Raw genomic sequence first — 14,034 nt, forward strand, 5'->3', positions numbered from 1 at the left:
TAAGATTTCTTTTGAAGTACAAGCAATTAAGGATCTCTTTTCAGGTCGGAGCCACAGCCCAAAGACTAAGACCAATGGGTATTTTTCTGTTTGAGGGATCTCAATAGTTCCCTGAGCGCTCGTGTTTACCACTTTTTAGAATCAATCTGGAGTACTAGAAAGAAAGAAAAACTGTCCTGGAAGAGCAGCAACATGCCATTTCATTAGAACATACTGTTTGCTTTCCTCCATTTCTCCAAACAAGAGGCTTCTTGACATTTGTCTGCTATGATGAAATAAACTCTCTTCTGCCAGCAAGAAAGAGGTCCCAGTTATCATGTCTTCAGACACAATTTAGAACCTTGAAGAACATACAGGTCCAGCTAAATTAGCTGGTAACACGGCTTGGCTGGACGTCATGGGGAGGATGAACAAACAATATTAAAAATGTGCTGTGGTTACATCCAGGATTTCTAGAGGAAGAATAGCCTGACTGGAGATACTTGGCATGTGGGAAACCTGGACAAGAACTATAAAATCCTCAAAATCTCATTTGGCAAAATCTCCCAGCAGGAGAAGAGGAAACACCCAGGAAAACCTGGCTTATGATAACCCTGTCAATATTCTGATAGCAATGGTCCAAATATAACAGCCTACAGTAATACAATCATTTGAACAATTTCTGTAGCAGTATCACATGTGTTTTGTAAGGGCCTTATGGCATTTCTAGAGTATCTAATCTACCGTGCAAGCAAACCAGCATCCATGGAACTTATTAGATTCCACAGCCCATCTCAAATACCCAGTTTAGCTGTCTTAAGGCAAAATTCTGCTTGGAAAATTGTCATTGAAAAATGGTACGGCCAGGCACCAAACTAAGGAAAAACCAAAAAATGTTTCAGTCCAGAACAAAATATGCTCAATTTACGTATAGAGGAGTTTTGAGTTTGTCTTTAAATGAATGCCAGTCCAACATGCTCACCATGGGCTTTGATAAACAAGTTTGAGTTCTTTCCATCTGGTGCCCCACCAGGAGTGATAATGTGCAACAGGCTACAACATGCCCATTTTGTCTTCTGTGTAAATCCACTGCCTTCAGTGGTCCTGGTCAGGAACTATGGACTAGAGCAATATGAGTCACTGATCCTTATGCAAGTATGAATAATCCTTTTGAAAACTGATCTGTGCCCAGTAGAACAGCTAGGGCATGCAACAGTTGCACGATCATTTTCCCAGCGTTGCCCAGGGAGGTTCATCATATTTGCATTTCTAAGCAGAGAATAGAAACACTTCCACAAGTCTATTAAGACTTCTGCAAAGAGGGGAAATGGGAAAGGGGAGAAAGAAAAGAAAGAAGTCTGTCTCAGTTGTCTGGGGGACAGGAAATAACACTGTATTACATAATCTACTAAATGTTCCAAGCTTTATTTCAAATTAAAGCTCAATGCCAATGGTTTTACATGTGTGTGTTTTTGTAAAAACCTGTGTAGCTGTTCTGGCAGACCTGTACTGATCCGTTGCCATAATTTTTTTTTTCCCAGTGGTTCAAATATCTGACGTCAACACAGTGCTCTAGTACAATGATACTAGACTAAAATAATTTAATTTGCAGTGCTAAGCTCTAAATTGCTTTCCCTGTGGTTTGAGAGTGAAAATTTGACACAACAAACAGGCCACAAGATCATCCAAATTAAACTTCATCCAAGCATTTGGATTTACATCATCTTGGATTATCTGCTAGCATATATTGAACATGATAAAACAGGTGATTACTCAATCACTGGCATAAAATGGACCTAAAATAAATATAAGTCAATATTGGTTGGCAAGTTCTGCATGATCCAGAGGTTCACTTTAACGTGTACATTTGAGCTTCAGATTTGTGAATGAAAAAGTTGTTTTCTTTTAGTCTTGGGTGTTCACTGATTACTTCCACTGCATAGTAAACTGCTTTTCATGATATTTTAATAGCACTGTGTTGTTACAAATACATGCGTAACTATAGTATCATTTTGCCAGAATACATTTAAGGACTATGCTGAAATACGTATTTCAATGGCAAGTGGTGACAAGAATATAATGGCCATGCACCTTGTGGGTGTTTTGTCTGGAGATTGAATGGGTCACTTCTTAAATATGCATGATGTGGTAAAGCTCCATTGAATTCAGTGAAAGGAGGATGAGCTACATAGAATGAGGATCGCACTACGTTTCTATAAATTGGGGGGAATTTTTTAACGCTTTGGATCTGATCTAGATATTCGCTTGGTGTAAACATCTGGAAGATACTTCTGTGTTATGTTTGCGTGAGAGGAGTATCCAGCTATCTCTTTCAAGGTTTTGAATGTTTTAAGGCTTTTAAAATCTGACATCCTTCCCATCTTGTTAGCCTCCACCTCCTACCCATCTCTCTGTTACTGTTTTCAGGAACTGGGAAGCTCAATGGGATGGGATGGAATTTCCTTTCAGTTCTGCCCTGTGAGGCACAGGGCTGGGAACAGAATAAAAGCTCACACTCAGCAACTGCTGTCTTTGTTTTCATTGTGAGCAGAGCAGGATGATGGAGAGTTCAAAATGAGGCTTTCAGCTTTTGTCACAGATCTTCTCGGGCCATGGGTCTGTTTTCTCTCACAAGATACACATCGGCATGAGCACTGACATCATATTACTTATCTCCCTTGGAACAGGCTGAGGTTCCACACAGAGTCTTCCTCCACTCCTTCCTTTTAACGTCCAGAATCAGCACTTGCTGCAGTCCTTTCTAGTTCTGTTCTGTGGCATCCTCAGCGGTTGTCAGTGTAAGCCACAGTTTTCAATCCCCAACTTGCAGACAATGTCTGCCTTATGAGACCTTCTGAGATTACTCCTTCCACATGACATTCTACAGTTAAAGCCCAGACCAACCAAGGAGAGAAGAGTGGTGGCCTGCAGTGAGTTACACACTCAGCATTGTTGCCCAAAGGGCAGCATAGTTGAAGGGACACAGGCGTAACTGCATCTGTGCTGAGCAGTAGCCAGAGAGAGTGAGACTTTTAAGCAGGTCTTTAATTCAAAGGAGCCCAACTGAAAGGCATCCTGGCTCTGGGTGCAGTCATGTCCTGTTCCCTGCTGCAAGACGTTGGCATACACACGTGTGGCCCTGCTACATAATCTGATGCGTGGCTTCTCATAGGATACGACCCAGAAATGCTTGAGCTATTTGCCTTTTCTCCAAGGGGCTCTATGCACACAGATGCTAGCATACCTCCCATGGAGCTCCCCTTAAGAAGTATGTGGCAACGCTGCACAGAGCAACTGCCTGTGATTTTCTCTTGTTCTCCCCTCTAGTTGCAGAAGGATTTGCACAAAGCTAGTCTGTTCCTTCCAGCATAGGCCCTGTTCTTTGTGCAGGTGCACCACGGTGAATACAACTGGAGTAACTCCGATGACTCCCATTAGTCATGTTACTGCAAGTTGGCCCTGAGATGAAGCATGGCTTTTGCTGCCTCCTCCTCCTAACATAATCTTTAAGGATATGTTACAACTGTGTCCACTGTGACTAGCAAACTAGAGGGTAGTCAGGTTTAGCACAGTAATATTGGACAATTTAAAGTCATGGGTTCTTATACCTATTACCAGTCTAGTTCCAAAGGTCTGAGCCAGGTTCTGTGTAAATCTAGACTAATCTCTGGTGTAAATCTAGACTAATTCTATGTGCTCAGTGGAATTAAGGTTGTATAAAGTGGAATGAGAAGAGAATCAGCACGTAGGTATTGAAGGCGGTGGACAGATGTCCCCTTCAGGATTCTGCTGTTTCAGTGGTAGGGGGTATCACCTCCAGCTTTTCATCAATCACCTGCAACAATCTGGCAAACTTGAGCGCAGAAAAAGAAGTCTTTCTGCTACCTAGGCGAGAGATTCTACCATTATACTTTAACCCTATGTGAAGAAGGGACATCTGTTCATGGCTTGAAAATAGGACTTGGAGGTTGAATTAGTCCTCTCTGGCACATTTTCTTCACATGGCTTTGAGAAAGTCATGTGTCATTTTCCCCTTGTGTTAACTTAGATTATTGATACCATTTTGGCATTTTTCACTACTTGTGAGTGTTCCTTAATTAATGGGGCAAATGAGGAATCATAGAATCATAGATGATGATTTCCAATCACTTAGGTTGGAAAGGACCTTTAAGATCATCGAGTCCAACTCTTAACCTAGCACTGCCAAATCCAGCACTAAACCATGTCCCTAAGCACCACATCTACACATCTTTTGAACACCTCCAGGGATGGTGACTCCACCACTTCCCTGGGCAGCCTGTTCCAATGCTTGACAACCTTTTCAGTGAAGAATTTTTTCCTAATATCCAATCTAAATCTCCCCTGGCACAACTTAAGGCCATTTCCTCTTGTCCTGTCACTTGTTACCTGGGAGAAGAGACCAACACCCACCTTGCTACAACCTCCTTTCAGGAAATATTTATTTACACCAGTATATTAACCAGTGGCATATACGGAGTTAATTTTTTTCTGTGCATTTTGCTGTGAATTATATTGGAGTGAGGATTTATTCCACTCTGTAGATATTTAATTCTCTTTGACATGGGCTCCGTAACTTAATTCTGTAGCACAGTAAAGGTAACGGCTTATTCTGGAATTGATTTACACAGAGACACTTCTGATAGTGGCCAGTGTCTTACAAAAACCCTGATGTGATAAACCGTAACACAAGGCAGCTACTCTGTAAAATCCAAGCCAAATACAGTTTCTGCTTTTCTGAAATATTTTGAGGGGAAGGAAAGAAGCGGAGGGCTGTCACTAAGACCCTCTATCTTCCACAGTTTTTATAAAACCTGTGAGTCACTGCAATTGTTTTTCACCTGGACAGCTGCATCTGAAGGCCTGTAAGGCTGGAGAGATTAAATGCATTGCAAGTATAAGAGCAGAAAGACACCTAAAGGCAGCGTGACCTGGATTCCATCTTCCAGTTCTTAGAAAATCCTGAATTTTAGTAATGACATTACAAAATGTAAGTTAGGAGTATCATTTTCCTAAACTGAAATATTTACAAAACAGCTAGCATTAATGTAGTTATATCACCACTCATGTTACTCATAAGGGTAGAACTTATTCCTTTTACCAAATAGGATTGAGCTCCTATGACAGAAGCACCATTTAGAGGCCCTTCCATTTTGCATTAAAACCCAAGACAGTCGATTCAGCTACTCTCACAATTCCAACAACAGAAGCCATGCCTGGATTTACCTCTGCTGACGCAGTCGCCATGAACGTGTGATACCTTAATTGCAGCAGGTTGCCACATAAATAGAAAGTTTAAAGTTAGTGTGTCCTGCAGGCAGAATTCTACAATGTCCCTACAGCAAACTGTTCTCTTCATGGAATTTTTACAGAAAGCCATGCTGTACTTCCCTTAATCAGAAAATGCTTGGCAGCCTCCCTGAAATTTCTAGTCCTGTAGAATATATAAATACATGATTTAGATGCTTTGGCCCAGCAGCGAAAGCTTATCATCTCCCCTCCCAAAGGCAAAAAAAATTAATCAGACACCAAAACATGCAAGGCCAAATTCTGCAGGGTGCTGAGCACAGCCTGAAAAATGCTGGAATATCCAACCTGCTCTACTCAAGACAACACATTTGTCCCCCCTCTTTTTAATATTACTATTTACTTATTTGTATGATGGTAGCACAAGGGAAACTCAGTCACGGGCCAGAACTCCACTTGTGTTAGTGCTAAACAAAGAGCGAACAACAGGCTATTCCCTGTACGATACAAGTATATGACGACAGACAAATGGCGATGCAGACAAATAGCATCGGTCTGTGACCTCAACACTGCCACATTTTGTCTCAAAAATGCTATCGTACACAACATGAAAAGCAGAGTCATTCACCCAGATGGTAAGCATGGTCTGCATAGGGCCAGCAAAAGGTGTCCACCGCTGTCACAGATATGCAAGATCACACAAATTCTACTCTGGGCACCACCATTGCAGCTAAGATGCTTCTCTGCCTTTCACTTCTCTGAGCAACTTGGCACAGCAGCATCGTTTTCCATTGGCTTTGGTAGGGCCCACCAATAAATGACAGTAGCAGTTGCTAAGAGGCTTGGCTCACCCTGACATTCAGGATAACTGAGCAGAGCTTCTTGTCAGAGGCACATTTAACATTCTTTCCAGGCCAGCTCAGTTCATGGGAGGTAGCACCCTATGAACTACCACAGTATCCTTATGCTCAGAACTTTCAGTTATTTCCAGTACTGAAGAGGCCACTTCCTCCTTGACCAGATGATGGAAAGTTCTGCATTCTTGCACACTGAGCAGATAAATATCTGCTTGCATGGTACCTTCTGAATTTCTGAGAAGTGTCTAGTTTGCAAATGGCATAGCCTATTTCACAAGTACCACTGGCACATGAGGTCCCGATGCTGTCTTCAAAAGACCAGTCCCCAGAGTAAGTCATTGTGCCAGTCTGTGTCAACTGCGTCCTGCAGTGAGACCCAAAAGGGCAAAAGCACATGCTGCTGCTTTTCCATATTAGATCTTTATTTTTCGAAAGAGTGCTCTGAACTTAAGAGATAATCAGCCAGTCTGGTACTCGCAGGAAAGAGTTTGTTCCTTGCTTATTCAGTGAAGCATGGAACAGAAATGTGGCATCTTGCATGCTCCTTAATCAGAGAAAGTTTGAAATGGAAGAACGCCCTCACTGGCTTTTTTGTCTTTAGATTTTTTACTCCTGTAATAAGCTGCTTCTCTCAGAACCGCTTTATCCTTTGGAGTGATGTATAACAATGTAATATGTTTCTGTTGATTTTTTTGAGTTCAAATAGCACCCCCAGAGTGTGCCATTTGCTACTCCATATAAAATGCTGTAACTTTTTAAGGTAGGAAAGCCACAGCCTGCCAAATTCGAGGCTATGCTGTTCTTCTTGTAGCTGGTATGTGGATAGAAGACCCACGTGGCTGAAGCTGGTAACTAGACACCTTTCCCCAGCCCCAAATTCACAACAAAGCTTTAAAAAACCCTGGCGAGACAAGGCAAATCTTAGTTTCTACCATCTTTGACCTACTTACAACATGGTCAGAAGAGTCTTTACACCATTGAGTGTATCACCTGACACAGTCTCATCAAGGTAGAGAACCTGAGAGGGTCTTAAACCAACCGCCACATTAGACCTTCTTTAAACATTGAAATAACCCATTTCCAGATCTGGACTTGCAACTAGACTACTGGGCCCAAAGAAAAGATTATTTCTAAGCTTCAGCTTCTTTCCCCAAGTAGCCTCAGAAAGACCTTGTAAGTAAGAGCATAAAGCTGCCATTGCAGAATTGTCTTCAATCAAGTATTACTACAGCAAGTAACTGCTAGGGATTTATCAAGGCATAGACAATTACAGTCAGATATTCTGGCTTCCAGGGTTTTCTAGTAAGACCTTTGACATTTTTTTTATAAGGGTCAAATCACTGCAGACAAGAAAATGACAGCTAAGTACTTACAGTACTGTGTCACTTTGCATTTTACAACATATTTTACAATATATGGGAGGTTAATTATGAAAACAATGAGGTCACCAGCTTTGTCAGAGACTAAAATCCTGCAAACCTAGAATAAGTCAGTTGAACCCTGGGCAGAACTGCCCTCCTCATTGTTATACACATCAGCACCTTAAGGACAGTAAAGTTTTCCAGGAGAGGCAGAAGGCAGACTGCCGATTTTGTTGGCTGTAATACATCACATCGCTGGAGTATTGTCGCTCTCTAGAAAATAACAGCATCATGTATTCACTCCTCACTAACAAGCCATGACTCTGCCTGACATCAACATGCTGTGTGCCATGTCCTAGGCAGGTGGGTGGCTACCACTGCTTTTGTGACTGAAGCTTTCTTTCATCCCCACATTTGCCACAGATGGATGGGTAAGCCGAAGTAAAAATAACATAAGGAGAGACATGCCACATCGCCAGGCAGCATTAGCGAAAGGACATAGAAAACTGATGCTGCCCCTAGAAACTGTGAGGCTGAGCCACCTCTGGCTGTCCCAAAATACTCTTCTTTGCTGGGACAAGTTACGTATTGACACCACGAGCCCCTCCGCTCCTGTGCCAACTCTGCTCATTTGTGTGATAACACAAGTCCCCACATACCAGTGCACATATATATCATCAACAGCTTTTTCTCCAGCATCTTTCATGAACAAGGATCTTAGTGGAGGGAGACCAGAGTCCTTGTCCCTACAAATTCCCCATCTAACGAAAATTTCCTAATCTTGGCTGTCTTCTCTCCTTCTCATTGCTAGCGGAGCTGTTCCTGATTTACTCCATTGCAGCATGTAAGCAAGCAGAATTGAGGCTGCTGTTCAAGTCAGAAAGAAAGAGCTTCGTCTCCCACAACACAGAATCTCCTCACTTCAACGAGAGCAGGGAGGGGGAGCACCAAGCCTTTTGGATACAAGAATGTTGCTGCTTACCCCATCTTCTGTTGGGCAGGTTTGTTTTCAGAGTCGCTGGGACTGGGGATGGTGCAGGGCCATATTCAAGGCTAACAAGAAAGCTCGTTCCGTGAATAAAGAATGACCCAAGATGAGCAAACCAGCAGTAGAATAAAAAGCCCGGGATCACTCCACAGCCTCTAAGGACAAAACTGGGTCTTTGTTACGCCAGAGGTGAATACAATTGCATCAGAATTCATCGGTACCAGGAGAGAAACATGAGATAAGAATGCAGTCGATCTGCAACAACTGAAAGCATTCCTGGTAGGCGTGATCTCTCCTGACACTGTGTCTACTCCTCTCCTGCTAGCCACAGGGAGGGAAGGAGGAGTGACTTCCTCCATTTTCAAATTCAACACTGTCCTGATAGCCCCTGTTGTTACCACCTCCATACCCTAGTGCCTTGGTTGCTGTGGAAAATGTATATGCTCTTCAACAGGTAATGAGTAAACTTACTGAACTCAGTGAACACTGGAAGTGCTTGAGCTTAAGCAGTTGGATTGATCTTTGCAGGGTAAGGGATTGTCATATTTTAAGTTCTTTAAGGTCAAAGTAACTAGGCAATTGGGTAAAACCTTGCAAAAAATGTATGAGTACTGAAAATAACTGTGGAACCGTTCATTTCCCTCCCTTCATTTGCCAGAGGATACTAAATTGGAATTGCTAGCCCAATATTGGGTTATTGTTTGGTATCCATCCAAACCTTCCTGGGTATCATGTGATTTGACCCAAATAGGAGACAGGCTCAAGAAGAAAGCCAGACATGCAGAATTGTGTGGCTGTTCTTGCTTGCTCTGATAAATATCATGGCTGGAGTAGCTTCTCTGAAAATATAACTGGATTTATCATGCTATCAGATGTTTACTAAAGAGAAGTATGCTCTTATTCAATGGTGGTGTAATAAAGCACGCAAATTAACACAGTGTTTTGGAACTATGCAGATTTGTATCAACCAAACATTTGGCCTGCGGCCCAGATAACAAGCAGGGATAGGGCAAAGCTGTGCATTGTTAGTAACCCATGGGATCAACATCTCCCTTTCCCAACACACATTCTATTTTTACCTTTCCATTTTGTCTTCCTTCCCAATTCGAAAAGCAAAATTGAGACAGTAATGAAAACAATGAGACACGATATATTGATTCAAGGATTCCAAGTGCTCTTGGCCCATATGCAAATTCCATGTCCTTTTTGGTCATCAAAATGCCTTTGAAATAAGGAGGAGCTTAGAGCAATGCTCTCAGGCATGAGGAAAGAGACCATGTGAGATACGTGAAATGGAAAAATGGGTCTGCAAGACAGGGACACTTGGAAAGCCATACCGTAAGAGTGCAAACCCTCTTTCCTTGGTGAAAAGATACATACTGATAATTTCCTCATCGGTTACTGCCACCACACACAAGGCAACATAGTTCCACTCGTTTCTCCAGTTCCAGTGTAAAACTGGCCAATTGTGTTTCCTTTGCTTTCAGGGCTTAAACTGGCAAAGTGCACGTTAAGGTTAGAGGCCTTGACAAACTCTGGAGCAACTGGGAAGTTCTCCTAGGTTACAGTATCATTTACTGATAGAGCTCTATCTCCACAGAAAACCAGTCCAAGTAAAAAAGAAATGGATTTGCTGTCTTCTGGGCTAGTAAGCTGAGTCAGCCCAGAACAGAGTCTGAAGAGCCCAGGAGCCCAGCAACCAGGAAAGGAAGACCGCCACTTCTGCTGGGCAGCGGTGAGCGTTTAGTCTGGTTCTTAGCATGCAGTAAGAGTACCCTTGAATGGAGTCAGTTCCTCAGTCTCACTCTGCACAAAGCATGCTGTTTAATTAGCGCACAGCACATTTGTATCATACCTCGTTGCCCAGTAACTTCCAACAGCAGACACAGCTCTCACCACGCTGGCAAAGCTTCATAAACCAATAGGGTGGCAGGGATTGATACCAGCAGGGAAGCTGTCCCTGCCTTGGAAAAAAAAACCAAAAGAAATCAAAGAAGAGATGCTTTCCTTCTAGAAAGGCAGTGGGATGCAACTGCTGTATTCTCTGACAGCTACCACTGGGGTGGAAAATGTTTTCTCGGTGGGAATGCTGCTTTTGGCAAGGTGTCAGAGAACAGTGCTATCACCAGCCCCAGCCACACTCATGTTTTCCATGTCTCTTTCTATCTTTTGTTCTCACATAGTTACTTGCACCCTTTATCTGGCTGGAGTAGGAGCCATTTATCTCCTGTGGTACGTTGCTTCCCAGGGCAAGTCTGCCTCTCCTTCTCCCTCCCCCCTTCTCCCTTCCCCTCTCCTCAACAGCTTGAAAACCATGCCTTAAATCCTGTAAAGTAACTGAAGGCCTTATTCTCTGCCATCAAAAGAGTCTAAAGGGCTTGCTGTGACAGATGCTGGATAGTCCTGGTACTGGAAACCTCCGTACTGCTGCCAGCCAAAATTCTGCTCGTGAAGAGACTAAGACCATATCACTCCACCACTGCTCTCCGCTGCCACCGCCAAATGAGCAGTGAAAATAAAGCAGGATCCTCAGGGTCTCAGTACTGAAAGCAACAAAAGAGTAAAGAAGTGAGAACAGAAGCTAAAATGAAGCACTGAAGAGCAGGCATTAGGGTGAGGAATGGATGTGTGTAATGTGTGGTGTTGTATAAGCACCTGCAGTTTTAGTACACGTGAGTCTATCCCATCTATACTCCATTTACTTTTAAATTGGGCTGTGAGAATAAATTTGGTGTTGCCCAAAGATGCTTAACCGCTTCTCATACTGTGCCTTTTCCGCTTGGCAAGGAAGCCCTATCTCTAGCTAAAAGCTGAAGGTAAAGCTGTCTTTGTTTTTTCTGTACAAACAGGTCAGTCTGTGTTTCCTCCCTCTGGTGAGGAAAATCCTCAGAGTAATTTTGAATCGCTGTTTTCCTGGTATTGCTGGGGCAGAGCAGAAGCACAGTGGCTGACCTCAAAGAGAACTCAGTTCAGGGCTCCTACTTCTGCAACATTAATGACTGAGTTTTGCAGATACGGACATTTCACCCTAGCAAATGGTAGCCTGACAAGGACTGGCAAATGGAAAAGCTCAGAAAGGAGCTGGCACGTACCCAGTTTCCACAGAATCTGCAAACAGACGACCTTCAAACACAGCCAGGTGGCAAGCAGACAGCAACACTTGAAAGTTTCAGAGGAAAAAGGTGGCAGGCTTTTCATCCCAGCAGGCATCTGCTCATCCTCCTGCTGACTCTCCATTTCCCAGGGACCTGCAAAATGCCTTCTTTTGGAGAAGACTCCCATAGAAAGGCTTACCGCATGAGTGTTTATTGTTTAAGAATTTTAAGTCCAGAGAAAGTATGTCACAAATTCTGTCCCTTCTGGCAATTGGCTATTAGGAAAAGGTTTCTCTAATGTTTAAACTGAGCGTCTGCATGGGTGTGCACTTCATACTGATGAGTAAGAGGTTACTACTGCGCGAGGGCAGTTTGTTCATGAGCCAGCCAATTTTGTAGCGAGTCTGCATTGGATCTACAATGGAAGAATATTATTGGTTTTATTGCTCCGACAAAGTAAACACGTGCTCTTCAAATTATGCCAGTCCTTCCCCAGCTTATCCTAGTCCTGACTGCAACTTATATGCCAAAAACATTGCTATTCCTCTCCCTGGCATTCCAGCTGGGAGTGCTCTGGGAAGGTATGGAACTGATTTTCCCTGCAAGAAGTAGGTCATGTGGCAGTATCTTCACTTTTGTCCATTTGTTCTTTGCCAAGCCCCATCCTAACATCCCTTTGTCCTCTACCGATTTTCATGGGGTTGGCCTTTTTTCCACTCTGTACCAGGAAACTGGCTAAAAAAAGAAAACAATCAACCAGCTTCTGCTCATTGCCAGATGCTGTGCTTTGTAAAGATGGCTTGGGTGAGATCCTGCTTGCCAAGTCAGTAGGAGATTTGCCAGTGATGTATGGGATGCTGTGTCAGGCTTTTCCTGCAAGAAGCAGTCTTGGCATTTATTACAGAAAGCACCCTTTCATACTAACAACAACCACCACCAAGATTTGGTTCCAAAGGAGTCCGGAATGCACTATACAGACTTGACATAAAGGTGCAATGGATTAAAGGTGGGAAATGTTTCTTTCTTATTCATTTTCAAGACAGCAGTTTTCTTATTTTTCATGTCAGGTCAGATGCTTTTAAAACTACAGGCATAACCGCTTAATGTGGTAGCCCAAGTCGCTTCAACCACTCTGTCAGAGACATCCTCCCTGCGCTAGTCATCTTCATCCCTCCTCTACCTCAGTTCCCCTATATGCAGAATACAGCTAATAACATCCCCTCAGGTAAAGCACCTTCCATTGACTGTCGTGCTGAATATGGTTCTCGGAGACTATTTTTTACCCCATGAATGACTAGGCAGCATCCGGCATAACTGGGAGCTCTCAGCACTCCTATAATAGAAGAAGTATTTGTAACATTGGCACCATTCATAAGGCAGCATCCCATCTTAACCACCAGCTTAACCCATCAGCTCTCGGCACATTCACAGGTTTAGGCTTGGAATCTTGATGACTATGATGGACCGCCAGGATACATGTCCAACTGTTAGGACATGACATTTTGCCAGCCGACATTGCTTCTCACCCCTTCCTCTGACAGGTTCCAGGCTACCAGAGTTTAAGCAGCAACCTGCAAGACAGCTCAAGCGTTCCACAGGGAGACTGTTCCCTATGCCAGCAAGTAGTGCCTGGCGTCTTCTGCAGCTCACTCCTGCTTGCTGTTATTTGTATTCCAAAATTAATCCTCTAACCAATGAGGAGATGAAGTTAGAGAACAAGATTCAAAGTTCTAGGTTGCTGCCAACAGGACAGCTTGGATTAATCAGCATATGTGTTTAAAACATCCTATAATGACTGGCAGCATCAAAGCGGAGCTGAAAAATACTGTTTGTAAAAGCACTGGATTAAGTGGGCAGCTTCACGGCATCAGGCAAAGCAGAGGGAATACCACATCACTGAAATGCATACATGTCCAGTCACTTGCACTCCAACTCAAAAAGATGCATATGCCTGTGTCCAAATTTGCACCTGATTGGCTTTGTTCTTAAAGAGACATACTCCTGAGTGTTTTGCTGTACTTCAGCTTGACACAAGAAATGTAGACATGCAGTACCAAATCAAGCGCAAACCACATCAACGCACATGCAAAAGACCAGAGGCTTTTTACTTACTGTGTGAAACATGATTATTACCAGAAGGCAAGTGCAGACGCAAAAACATTGCCAGTGCCCTCAACGTGATTTACCAGTGAGTCGTGTGCCGATCAACACAGCATGCTGCAGTCATAATTCTGGAGCCCTTAAAATAAATTTTGCACTACAGCTGCATATGATAAGTGCTTCACTGTCGGCTTTCCTCACTTCAGATTTGTTCCCCTTTGGATGTCATTTGTAAGTTTGTTTTATTTTATGAACTGGTTTGGTTCCTTGAGTCTCTTTTCATTCATGTTAGCAGACCAGCCAGAGCAGGGACTAGCAACTGGGCTCCAGTCTTTCCTCTGCCACTGACTTTCCAGCAATCATTGGGCAAGCTATTGAATCTCTGGGAC

The sequence above is a fragment of the Gavia stellata genome, chromosome 25, assembly GCF_030936135.1.
Source record: "Gavia stellata isolate bGavSte3 chromosome 25, bGavSte3.hap2, whole genome shotgun sequence".
NCBI lineage: Eukaryota > Metazoa > Chordata > Aves > Gaviiformes > Gaviidae > Gavia > Gavia stellata.